The following is a 13,703-nucleotide window of genomic DNA, read 5'->3' as shown; positions in this document are numbered from 1 at the left end:
CGTGCGCGTGTGGGGAGAGAGCGAGGTAGTATCTCATGTAACCAGAAGAGGCTGTGAAGGGCATCAAAGGCATGCCTTGTGCACTAGAAACTGGTATAACAAGTTTCGATCCAGTGGAAATTTACCAGTTAAACATAGTTTTCAGATGTTGATAAAAAAACTTTTGGCACAACCTTAGCGACAGTTTTTGCAAAAGCAATGCTGTAGTCAAATTAAGACTCAAAAGAAAACCGTGTTAGCAGGAAGTTCTAGATACTTGTAAAATAGGAACAAAAGCAAAAGAAATGGGAGTTTAGGCTCTCTTTCCTCGGGTCATTAGCCGTTTCCTCTGGGGAAACTGCAAAACTGTCCCGGGATTGCCACACTTTAAAAACCTCCCAGTGCTATGACCTTCAGGTTACAGCCCTCTGCAGAGACAATACAAATTCAGTGGCTGTGGGGAAATATAGCTTTCAACCCATGTTCTGGGGCGTCTGGGATGGCTTATTGATACTGGAATGAAATAGTATCTGTACGTCATAATTGCTCAGATAGCGTCACAGCATTATCTGGGCAATCTTTCATTATGCTTAGATCTACTATGTCAACTTGAGAGAGCGAGAGGGAGAGAGCGCGAGCGCTTTTATTCCATGAATCCGTTCACATTAACTCTGCACCTTTAAACTTAAAGACTCTTTGATGTGGTGCAGCTTCTTTTGTGCCCCATTGCTGGCAAAATCTGCCCCTATAAAGGCAACTGAACCAGCCCTGGAGGGATCGTCTCCGGTGCCAAGATGACCCTCCAGTACTGTAAATCTGGCCGAGGGTCCCTTATGCTATTCCTCCCCCTCAGGCCTGCAGAACAGGCTCCGGGCGGAGGGGCAGGGGCAGCAGCCACATGGCGAGGGCTGGGGCTGTGCAGCCCGGGAGCTGCCGACAGGGGTGCTCTGGGGTACATGGCGCTGCGCAAGGGCGGGGGCAGCGGCCAGGTGTGTGTTGCCAAGCCTCCAGGATCGTCCTGGAGTCTCCAGGAATTAAAGATGAATCTTTAATTAAAGATTATGTCATGTGATGAAATCAACAGGAATTTGTCCAACCAAAGCTGGCAATCCTAGCTGGCAGAGCGGCAGGCACTGGCTGTCACAGGCTCCCCATGGCCAGTGCGGAGCCAGCAAGGCGGGGGCAGCTCCAGCTGGACAGATCAGTCAGTTGGAGCCACATGCTGGGGGCCGGGGCCTGGGACAAAGCCCAGGAGCAGGCACCGCTCACGCCCAGCTGCGGGCCGGGAGGGAAGGGGGCTGGGAGACAAAGGGGGAAGCGCAGACACGGGCAAACACCCACAGACAGACAAAAGGGGAACCAGACAGATAGACAGAGACAGACGAGCTGGGCTGAGACAGGCAAGGACACAAACATGGCCCCCGCCCCCAGAGACTTGGGAAGAAGAAGAATTAATGATAAAAACATTCCAAAATCCCAGGGGCTGATTTCAGGGGTGCCTTCCCACCCAGAGCTGCCAGGGACTCGGCTGGGATGGTTTGTGGGGAGAAGGCAGTCTCCAGCATGAACAAGGGGGCCAGAACCTGGCCTGAAAGGCCTTTTTGGAGCATCTGCCCAGCTTCCAGAAAATAAAGCCTGGCTGGATGGTATCATTATGGTTTGGAGTTTTTTAATGGAAAAGGAGGGAAGGAAGGAAGGGTGTGGGTTTTGTTTTGTTTTGTTTTTTTTTTTTTTTTGGGGGGGGGGGGGGCCTCTGAAGAACATAGAAATTACCAGATTGTCAACTCAAGGGTCCTTTTCATCCAGAATCTAGCCGCTGCCAGTGGCCAGCACCAGATGCTTCAGAGAAAGGTACAAGTTCTGGGGCAAGCTGCCCCCAAGGAAAGTTGCCTCTAACCCACAACACAGTAGCATTTTTAAGTGCAAACATGCAGCCTCCCAATACCGAGTGGCACGTAGAACATTCGCTGTGATTTTTATAGACCCACCTGTGATCGCGTGACCTGTGCCTGACTGTTCCAGCAGCATCTAAGCTCTTTCTGTCTGCTCGTGCTGCTGTGGGAGCTGGGTCTCGCTTTACATTTGCGGGCATCAGGCTGTAAGTCGTATTTAAAAGAGCGCACACAAATTATGCAGCAGCACCGAATACACGTGCACTTGCATTAAGTGGCTGCAAACGAGAGGCCTCCACTGGGGCACATCGGACATAAGGGCACTGCCATAGCTGCTACTGCGTGAGAAGAGGAAAACACAGGCCAGAGCAACAGATCTCCAGCCACACTGTGGAATATGGGGCTGGATGGCGCTCAGACACCACGGCCGTGAGTGCGGGATCAGAGCCGGTACAGAACAGGATAGAAGGCAGCAATCAGAGTGAAAACCAGAACTGTAGCTACAAGTCGTCAGTGTAAGAAATCCCGAGGACCTCCGGGAACAGAGCAGTAGGGAGGGAAGCATCAATGAATGTCATTGACAAAAGGGGATTTTTTTTTCTGAGATGGAGCCAAACAAAAAGCAGCACAGCTGGTGCTCCCATCTCTTCAGGTGATGATGCAATTGAAAGTAGGAGACCTGGGATCCCCATTGTCTTAACATATGGCTGAAGCACTTGAGAACACAGTGAGTCCTCCCCGTCCCCCACAGTTTATCCACCAAGTACTCACCTGTTAGGGATAGTCTGTGTTTAATATATCTCCAGGCCGTGTTTTACTTACAGCCAGCTAGCAAGAGGCAGGGGCAGTTGTTCCTGTAGACAGTCTCCAAGAAAAGGAAAACTTTTACCATGGACAAACTTCTGCCCTCAGAATGACTCTACTGGGTGCTGCAAGGAAGTACGTTGAGGACACACATGGGCCTGTGTATAAATTCATATCAGCAGACACTTGGGTTACAACCACTTGAGGGTGCTGAAGTACCAAACCCATCCACGCAAACTTGTAAAGCATGGAAATAGCAGGTGGAGACTGACTACTTACCAGCTCTTAGCACCCGCACATCCTGGTAACCACAGACATTGACAGATTCCAAACCTGCGGAAGGATGTGCCTTCCATCTCCAACCTATAAACACACACAGCAAATTCCTACAGCTCCCACCGACACAAAGCCATCCTAAATTATATCAATATACATGTAACAGACAGATGTGCTTTAGGTGTTCTTTGCAGAGGTAAGGTTTCATATGCATTTTCAGTTGCTTAACTTCAGGCTGAAATTTTCCATGTTTGGTCTCTGCTTCTGGTTGGATCTTTGGGAAAAATTTGGGCCAAAACTCTTCAGCTGATTTTGAGAATGAGATTAATGAAATATATAAAAAGAACAGGAGTACTTGTGGCACCTTAGAGACTAACCAATTTATTTGAGCATAAGCTTTTGTGAGCTACAGCTGCATCCGATGAAGTGAGCTGTAGCTCACAAAAGCTTATGCTCAAATAAATTGGTTAGTCTCTAAGGTGCCACAAATACTCCTGTTCTTTTTGCAAATACAGACTAACACGGCTGCTACTCTGAAACCTACCTATAGATGTCACTGTTGCTCCTTGTATGCGTGTGTGGACTACAGGGTTATTTGCAAAAGCGCCTAACAGACTCAGGAGCACAAGACCTAGCGAAAGTCGGTCGGACATGTGCTCCCGACCCCCTTTGGCACTTTTGACAATCTCCCTTTAGATACTCGATAAACACACAAAATCTTCATTTAGTGACAGCTAGGGACACACCACACCAACGCAGACCCTGAACAGGGAAAAGTCCCCAGAATTCCTTGCTGCTTTCACATTGCCTGTAACAGCCCCGTGGATCATACCCTTCAGGGTACTTTCATGTCCACCTCCGACATAGCAATGGGTACTCCAGCTTCAGCGAACTCTGTCTCCTGCAAAACCCTAACAGCAGCCTCAGACCCTCTTCTACCAGCAAATCAGCACAGCTGCCCCTCGTTCCTTGCAACATCGTTCCATGCAGTAACACTGCTGAGGTCACCGTGGCGTGAGTTTGATGAAGGTGGTTGTGACCATCAGGGTCCAGAGGCCCCAAGGGGAGAACAGAAGGTTTAAACTCGGAAAAGCAAGCTGTTAAACCAACTGATTGCATCTGCTGTTATTTTACTGTAAGGACATATTGAGTAAGATCTTTTATAAAAGCTTGTAATGCACCAAACTTAAAAATCATTACGGGGGCCCTATACACCTGATAGTTATGAAGGGCAGGGGCTGTATATGAGGAAATTTGTAACTGCGATGCAACTTCAGCATCACCCCACAAGAGGACACTGAAGAAATCAGGCAGGGAGGGGCTACACCCCCAACCACAGGAGACTGGCTTCAAACACCATTGTCCAGCCAGAGGAACCATGGAAGGAAACGGAAACCAAGAAAGGAGGAGGTTTTCCCCACTTTGACTATCTGGAGTGAATGAAGAAAAAACAGACAAACTGCAAACCCTTTTAAATGGGAGGGGTTTGAACTGAAGACCAGACCGAATTTGGGGGCTAGTCCCAGGGCAGGAGTCTGTCCGTGGGCACTGGATCTCTCCTATAGCTAGGGGTTACATGGGGAAGCTATTTTAAGGCAGGTTTCAGAGTAACAGCCATGTTAGTCTGTATTCGCAAAAAGAAAAGGACTTGTGGCACCTTAGAGACTAACCAATTTATTTGAGCATGAGCTTTCGTGAGCTACAGCTCACTTCATCGGATGCATACTGTGGAAACTGCAGAAAACATTATATACACAGAGACCATGAAACAATACCTCCTCCCACCCCACTCTCCTGCTGGTAATAGCGTATCTAAAGTGGTCATCAAGCTGGGCCATTTCCAGCACAAATCCAGGTTTTCTCACCCTCCGCTCCCCCACACACAAACTCACTCTCCTGCTGGTAATAGCCCATCCAAAGTGACCACTCTCCTTACAACGTGCATGAAAATCAAGGTGGGCCATTTCCAGCACAAATACAGGTTTTCTCACCCCCCCCGCCCTTTTCCCAAAAAAAAAAACCACACACACAAACTCACTCTCCTGCTGGTAATAGCTTACCCAAAGTGACCACTCTCCCTACAATTTTAAGGCAACAGGTAACTGATTAGAAAAGAGATTTTATCTAATATGGAAATGTAACGCCTGAGGTTGTGTCTTTACGTTCATTGTCTGTGTGACTTGTGTTTTGGTTGCTCTCCCCAGGCTATTCAGTCTTTGAATCTGTGGTTTTACCATATGTTTAGTTTTATTGCCAGCAGGTCCCTGGTGTGCAAACGGTGTGGAGTGGGTGTGCCAAAGTGAGCTGGTAACTGGGGGGGCTGGTTTCACACCTTCAGGAGTGCTAAATCACAGGGGACTGGTCTGAGTGTCTGGTCATTAAGAATTTGGGGAGGACGGATTAGGGAAGACCCGGGCCTGGAAGGGATGTTGGTGTCAGCCTGTTTAAGCTGGTGAGAGCTAGGGTGAGACTGGTGGTCTGGCTGCTGGTGTCGAGGATCTGAACCACAGCCGCACAGCACACAGGCCCCCCCCAAGTTGCAGGGCAGGCAACAGGCCCCCTTACTGCTCTGGGTGGATCCAAAATGTCACAGTGGTAAAAACCCTTGTCATCTAACCCTGCGTGGATCCGGTCTAGACAACATGGCGGTGCAAATACCACAGGCTGCTGGCACTTTGTCCATCAGCAAGCTTCCACTGACTTCAGTGGAAGATGGATCAGGCCAATTACTAGTTCTTGTAACAGAGCTCAGAGCCCCATTGAGCGAGGCACAATACCAACACGTAATATGAAACAGATCCTGCCCTGCAGGCTCTCAGTATAAATAGACAAGGCAGACAAAGTAGGAGAAAGGGATTATGATCATCCTCCATTTTATAGCTGGATAACAGGGCACAGTAAAATTAAGTGAGATATAGAAGTATTTCATGTTTGTTTTAATTGAATCACCACACTCCATAAACTCTCCCTTGCATACACTACATGAGTACAGTAGATTTCTCCCGGGCTATTAATAGTAATTCAGTGTGTTGCTATGTATTTCTCTAATTCAACTAGTTTTTTTAAATATTGCAAATGGATTTTAATGCATTTGACTCAGCCTGTATCTAACTTCTGTCAATTTCTCCTTATTACCACTTACTTAACTGACCAGCTACTTCAAAAATATTTTTTGCCACAGAGTATCCATTCAGGTTAACCAGTTTGCTAATTTAATCCAGTAAATAACATCTGAATGGAGCTTCCAATAGAATTCAATTAGGTATAACCTCAGTGCACATCAGTTTTGATCAATTTGCCTCAATTCATGGCAACCAATTACAGTAAAGAGAGGTGAAATAAAACAACAACAACTAACTTGTTCCCCTGTTTATCAATTGATCCCTTCTCGCTGAAAAAGCCCAAGAGCCTTGTGTGACTACACCACGCATTAGCGGTTATCACTGCTGATGCTTTGACTTTGTAAGAGATTTCTTCTTCGTAGACCGCCCAGCACTTTCCAAGGTGGGGAGCGTTATCTCCAGCATCCAGAGGGGGACCACGGCGGTGCAGAGGGGAAGAAACTTGCCTGCAGTTGCGCAGTGACTCAGTGACTGACTGCAGCCAGGCTGGAGATGTAATTCCAGCTCAGGCACGTGTCCCCAGGCGAGCCTGGATCGACTTGGCACGCTAACATTAGCGATGCAGCCGCTAGCTGCCCCGAGTGCAATCCCACCCAGCACGCCAACTGTGCACTGCGCTCAGCCAGCCGCCATGGCAAGTCTTCGTCGTCAGCAGGCTAGCTTGAAGCTGGAAGTGACACCTCCAGTGTAGACCTAGCCAGAGTCAGCAACAGAACCTCTGCCTCCTGACGCCCTGTCCCCCTCGAGGTCGCATGGCCACGTTAAGTGGAGGCCGTGTGCCTTCTGAAACGCAGAGCTACTGAGAGAACAACTCTCCTCCAGGAAGGGCCCGACTCCACCAGTCCTCCCGCTCCCTGCTGCATGCAGGACTCCAGCAAAGCCCCTGGGAGTTCAGGGCACTCAGGGTTTGCAGGAGCAGCCTCAAAGTGAGGAGAAACAATGAGGCGTCCTTGTGGCACCTTAGAGACTAACAAGTTACTGTCATGCCTCCAGCACAGCTTCCTCCGTCAGAGTTGTCTCCTGCTCCAGCTCAGCTCACTGGACTGCCACGTGCTGGATCCAAAGCCCACGGAAGTTAGGAGTCTGTCCATTGACTTCAGTGGGTTTTGGATCAGAACCTCTGCCAGCTACGTTTTAACCCCCACCTAAATGAACACAATTACTGTATTGTCTCCCCATCCTTCGCTCTTCCTTCCTGTCTGTAAGTGCTAATTGCTGGGAGCCCTCACATGCCTGGCATGCTGGATTCTGGCTTAGGGTTTATGCAGAGATGGGGTAATTTTCAATGGGAGTGACCATGCCTTCTTCCTCATTTTATTCCAGGAGATTCTAGGCATAAGGAATTAATGCAGGGAGTGGAATAAGCAGCCAACATCTATGCAAACACATGCATATGTAAGTAAATGTATGCACATCTGTATTGGGTTTTTTATTTGCAAGTATAGATGGGTATGGATTCTGCCCTCAACCAAGCAGGGCATGCACCATCGTAGTCTTCTTGATGACCGTAGAAAAGATAAGCTCTTTGGAGCAGGGATTGTATTCATAGATTTTAGTACATCAACTAGCACAATGGGGCCCTGCCTCCTGATTGGAATCCTTTGAATGCTACCATAATACCAATCCGTTCATAAATCCTGATAACATCATAACCGCTGTGCTGCTTTCTCCTCCCCCAGGCTAAGTTCAGCTGTTTTGGAGAGTTAACTAGCTGGATCATTCAGCTGATAACGACGATCTATTCTCATGTTCACAGACCAGTAATAAGTGTTGCACGGCCTTGGTCCCTGTTTGAGTTCACCAGAAATGCCTGTTTTGAATCAGATGAATATCGCCACAGCATGGGCAACTTTTTGTGAACTATCCAGTTATCGTTCAAAAACCATCCTCAAACCCACCCTGAATAAGACAAAACAAGGAGGGCAGGAAGAACATGCAATTGAGTGTGGATATGGGCTACTTGAAAAGGAGACGTCGTCAAGAAAATGGAGGTTTAGATTTCACTGCTCCCATTCGCTCCTCTGAGGACTTGTTGGTGGCAACTCAAACATCCTACTAGCCACAAATCAGACAAGCTCCCGAGTTATAAATTGTGTATGAAAATGCTCTTCAGAGCCTCTTCTAAATATTCTAGCGTCATAGGGGAGTCACTAAAGGAGAAGTGAAAGGATGACTAGCTTAACATTTAATTTAGCCCTAAGCCAGTATCTTTAATAAGAACATAAGAATGGCTATACTGGGTCAGACAAAAGATCCATCCAGCCCAGTATCCAGTCTACCGACAGTGGCCAATGCCAGGTGCCTCAGAGGGAGGGAACTTAACAGGTAATGATCTAGTGATCTCTCTCCTGCCATCCATCTCCACCCTCTGACAAACAGAGGCTAGGGACACCATTCCTTACCCATCCTGGCTAATAGCCATTAATGGACTTAACCTCCGTGAATGTATCCAGTTCTTTTAAACCCTGTTATAGTCCTAGACTTCACAACCTCCTCAGGCAGGGAGTTCCACAGGCTGACTGCGCTGAGTGAAGAACTTCCTTTTATTTGTTTAAACCAGCTACCCATTAATTTCATTTGGTGGCCCCTAGTTCTTATATTATGGGAACAAGTAAATAACTCTTCCTTGTTCGCTTTCTCCACACCACTCATGACTTTATATACCTCGATCATATCCCCCCACCCTTAGTCTCCTCTTTTCCAAGCTGAAAAGTCCTAGCCTCTTTAATCTCTCCTCATATGGGACCCGTTCCAAACCCCTAATCATTTTAGTTGCCCTTTTCTGAACCTTTTCTAATGACGGTGTATCTTTTTTGAGATAAGGGGACCACTGCAGTACGCAGTATTCAAGATGTGGGCATACCATGGATTTATATAAGGGCAATAAGATATTCTCAGTCTTATTCTCTATCCCTTTTTTAATGATTCCTAACATCCCATTTGTTTTTTTGACTGCCGCTGCACACTGCGTGGACATCTTTAGAGAACTATCCACGATGACTCCAAGATCTTTCTCTTGATTAGTTTTAGCTAAATTAGCCCCCATCATATTGTATGTATAGTTGGGGTTATTTTTTCCAATGTGCATTACTTTACATTTATCCACATTAAATTTCATTTGCCATTTTGTTGCCCAATCACTTAGTTTTGTGAGATCTTTTTGAAGTTCTTCACAGCCTGCTTTGGTCTTAACCATCTTGAGCAGGTTAGTATTTTCTGCAAACTTTGCCACCTGACTGTTTACCCCTTTCTCCAGATAATTTATGAATAGGTTGAATAGGATTGGTCCTAGGACTGACCCTTGGGGAACACCCCTAGTTACCCCCTCTCCATTCTGAAAATTTACTGTTTATTCCTACCCTTTGTTCCCTGTCTTTTAACCAGTTCTCAGTCCATGAAAGGATCTTCCCTCTTATCCCATGACAACTTAATTTACATAAGAGCCTGTGGTGAGGGACCTTGTCAAAGGCTTTCTGGAAATCTAAGTACACTGTGTCCACTGGATCCCCCTTGTCCACATGTTTGTTGACCCCCTCAAAGAACTCTAATAGATTAGTAAGACATGATCTCCCCTTACAGAAACCATGTTGACTTTTGCACAACAATTTATGTTCTTCTACGTGTCTGACAATTTTCTTCTTTACTATCATTTCAACTAATTTGCCTGGTACAGACGTTAGACTTACTGGTCTGTAATTGCCAGGATCACCTCTAGAGCCCTTCTTAAATACTAGCGTTACATTAGCTATCTTCCAGTCATTGGGTACAGTAGCTGATTTAAAGGACAGGTTACAAACCATATTTAATAGTTCCGCAATCTCACATTTGAGTTCTTTCAGAACTCTTGGGTGAATGCCATTTGGTCCCTGGTGACTTGTTACTGTTAAGTTTCTCAATTAATTCCAAAACCTCCTCTAGTGATACTTCAATCTGTGACAATTCCTCAGATTTGTCACCTACAAAATAATGTACATTTAATTCTTTGCCTTATTATTCAGAGTCTAACCTGACCTACTGGGCTTCATAGAATCATGGAAATGTCAGGCTGGAAGGGACCTGGAAGAGTTAACAAGTCCAGCTGCCTGAGCTGAGGCAGGACCAAGTTAACCTAAACCATCCCTGGGGAGGTGTTTGTCCAGCCTGTTCTTAAAAGCCTCCAATAATGGGGATTCCACAACCCCCCTTGTAAGCCTATTCCAGAGCTTAATTACTCTTATAGTTGGAAAGTTTTTCCTAATATCTAACAAATCTTTCTTGTTGCATATTAAGCCGCTATTTCTTGTCTTACCTTCGGTGCACATGGAGAACAATTTGTCACTGTCCTCTTTCTAACAGCCCTTAATGTACGTGCCGGCTGTTCTCAGGTTCCCCTCAGTCTTCTTTTCTGAAGACTAAACATGCAGAGGGTTTTTTTTAGCCTTTCCTCATACATCAGATTTTCTAAACCTTGATCATTTTGGTTGCTCTCCTCTGGACTCTCTCCAGTTTATCCACATCCTTCCCAAAGTGTGACACCTAGAAACAGACACAGCGCTCCAGCTGAGGCCTCACCAGTGCTGAGTAGAGCAGGACAATCACCTCCCCTGTCTAACATACCACACTGCTGTTAATACCTCCCTAGAATAATACTAGCCTTTTTTGAAGCTGCATCAGAGGGTTGACTAATATTCAGTTTGTGATCCACCATAATATCATATGATCCTTTCTGGCAGTACCCACCACCTAGCCAGTTATTCCCCTTTCTGCAGCTGTGCACCATAAGCTCAACTTAGGGTTTGATCCAGCACCCATTAAGGTCAATGGAAAGACTCTTATTGACTTCAGTGGTGCAGGATCAATCCCTTTCACCCCAGTCCTGAAAAGACTCGTGAATGTGCTTAACTTTAATCAGAACACTTAAAGGGCTTAAACTTAACGGGGGCTATTCTCAATGCATAAAATTAAGCACGTGCATAGGTCTTTGCAGGAATGGGGCCTTGCACTGCAAACTCTACGGAGACTATAAGCTCTTTTGGACAGGGACGGACTTTGTTATGAGCACGTGCAGCACCTAGGCCCATGGAGACCTGACCCTTGAAGTGAGACTTGTAGGTGCTACCACAATACAAGTATCCAATAGGAACAATGCAGAGGATTGAGACTGTGGAATATAAAAGCAACTTTTTATTGTAAGAAGTTGTTCCCGCCCCATAAAAGGGAGTCAGCTACTAGCCCGTTAGTTGTCGTGACCCAGAACTGTTGTAAACAAAGGTAGTCACTTGTACCATAACCTGTTTTCATGTAAAAGAACCACACAAAACATTAGCAAGTCTTCTAGTTCACTATGAATTGAACGTGCAGAACTGGAAAATGTCAACAGGTAACAAAAAGCCAAGCGGTTTCTTGCTTTAGGTATTGAAATGCTGACCAAACCCCAGTAGAGCAAAACATGTGGGCAGGTGCTTTACTTCAGTGGGACTTACAGTTATATACTTAACAGCTTTCCTGCCCCTAGACCCATGTTCTGTTTATTCTGGACATGATGCCACTCTTGGGTTGGCGTAGTCCAGGGAGCACGGATAGCGTCATTGGAGTGTAGAATAGCTCCATTGAAATCAGTGATGTACACTCACCATTGTCCAATGCCTGAAGAAAGTCGTTACGTAAGGAGGCAGAATGGGCAAGTCAACAGGGCACAGGACCGAGAGCCAGGAGATTGGAGCTCTATTATTAGCTCTTCCAATGACCAGCTATGTGACACTGAGCAAATCATTTCCAAACTTTCTGGACCGCAGCTCCTCCCGAGTGTAGAACGGAGAAAATGCTACTTAGCAGAGGTTTCCCCAGGAATTGAAATTGGGGAGGGGGGTGTTCGAATTTACAGGAGGGGGTGTCAGGGCCTTTGAGGGGTGAGACTGTGAGGGTGAAGGTGGGCTGTATGGCATCATAGTAAAAACTGAAAAATGTTTCATGACCATTTTATTAGATTTAACTCACGTTTTTAAAATCATCACACAAATTAAAGTTGGCTACTCAAGCCTTCTATGAAGCACAACGTCTACATCCTTCTCGGTTTCTTGTTATAATTTTGCACAACTCTGTTAATGAACTTCTTGAATGCAATGCGTACATGTTTAGTGGCTTCTCATGTGTCCGGTACTTCCAGTCCTTCAATTGATATGCTCATTAGTTCATTCACATGATCAGGCAGAAGGCGACTTCTTTCAGAACACAAAATTTGATTCAATGATGAAAAAGAACGCTCAGCTGTAGCTGTTGTGACTGGGAGTAGCGAGAGATGAATTCCTACTTCTTTCATCCCAGGAAACAGAACACAAAGATCGGGTCGAGCCACTAGGGAGGATAAAAAAAGTTGAAGTCAAATCTTCATTCATTCGTCGTGTGATATTCCACGCTGTGTTCAAATTCTCTATTCTGTCCTGAGCACACGGCAGCCCCATTGCTGGGAGTGCCTCACTCCACTCAACTGTCGGTGTTTTATAGGACAGGCATCTGTAAAAGCTACGTAGAGGTTGAGTAGAATCTAGAAGTCGCTGTTGTAGATTAAGAATCAAGTCTGTGTACTTTTTCAGTTGTCTTAAACACTTCTTGTCTTCTTCACTTAAGGATTCAATATAAATGCCTTCATTAGTCAGCTTCTGGACTGAAGTCTTTGCTTCTTCCAGTACTTTTTCAATGGATAGCTCTCTGATTGATCCAAATGTAGCCTCTCTTTCTGGACAAAGATCTACTACTGTTGTAGCAGATGCCTGGATGGCATTGTTTCATGACCCAAGTGGTTTCAACAGTAGACTTACGTGAGAGAGAATGGCGATAGTCTTCTCTGAATGTAGTAGCAAAAGTAATCCACCAGCCTCACTACTTAGATCCATCCCATCTTGGTAGATACTTTCCAAAGCCAGTAATAATGGCTGGAGTAATTTTAAGACAACAGCCAAGGATTGCTCATGAGAAAGCCAATGGGTTTTCCCAGGTTGGACCAATTTGAACTTCAGTCCCAGTGTATCTTCTATATTTTCCAAGATATTCAGTCTTTTTGGACTCTTGCTGAAAAAAGAATATCATGAAGACATTAAATTTATAGCTTTTTTAATGTCTTTTGAAGAGTCTGCAGCTCGTACTAGCGCTAGTTGGAGTAGATGGCCTCTGCAGTGTGTATAGGAGAGATTAGGGTTACACTTTTCTCTGAGCAAAGCTTTTGCTCCACCATGTCTTCCAGAGAAGTTTGCAGCTCCATCAAATGCATAAGCAGCCATCTGTTTGGGGTCCAGTTGACAAGCATTTAACTCTTCTAAGATGTGGGTTGTCACAGATGCAGCCGATGTGTCTTCTATAACTTGAACATCTAGAAATGTATCTACTGGCCTACCACTGACATCAAGATAACGTACACAATGACTTAATACTTGATGCCCATTTGCATCAGTGCATTCATCAGCCATGTGGTGAGAGAGTTCTTCACTTTTTCAACTGTTGAGTCTTTCACTATTGCACCGCATGCTTCTAGCCAGTCAGTCGAGTTTCTTGAAGAAAGACAGTGAGCATTTGCTGGTCTTGTTCAGAACCAGGGTTCAACTTCAGGATGAACAAGTGACCATGCACTTAACATTGGCCTCCAGTTTGCAGTGTG

The sequence above is a fragment of the Chelonia mydas genome, chromosome 10 (genome assembly GCF_015237465.2).
Source record: "Chelonia mydas isolate rCheMyd1 chromosome 10, rCheMyd1.pri.v2, whole genome shotgun sequence".
Classification (NCBI taxonomy): Eukaryota; Metazoa; Chordata; order Testudines; family Cheloniidae; genus Chelonia; species Chelonia mydas.
The sequence above is the reverse complement of the archived record's forward strand: the minus strand, read 5'-3'. Positions refer to the sequence as shown.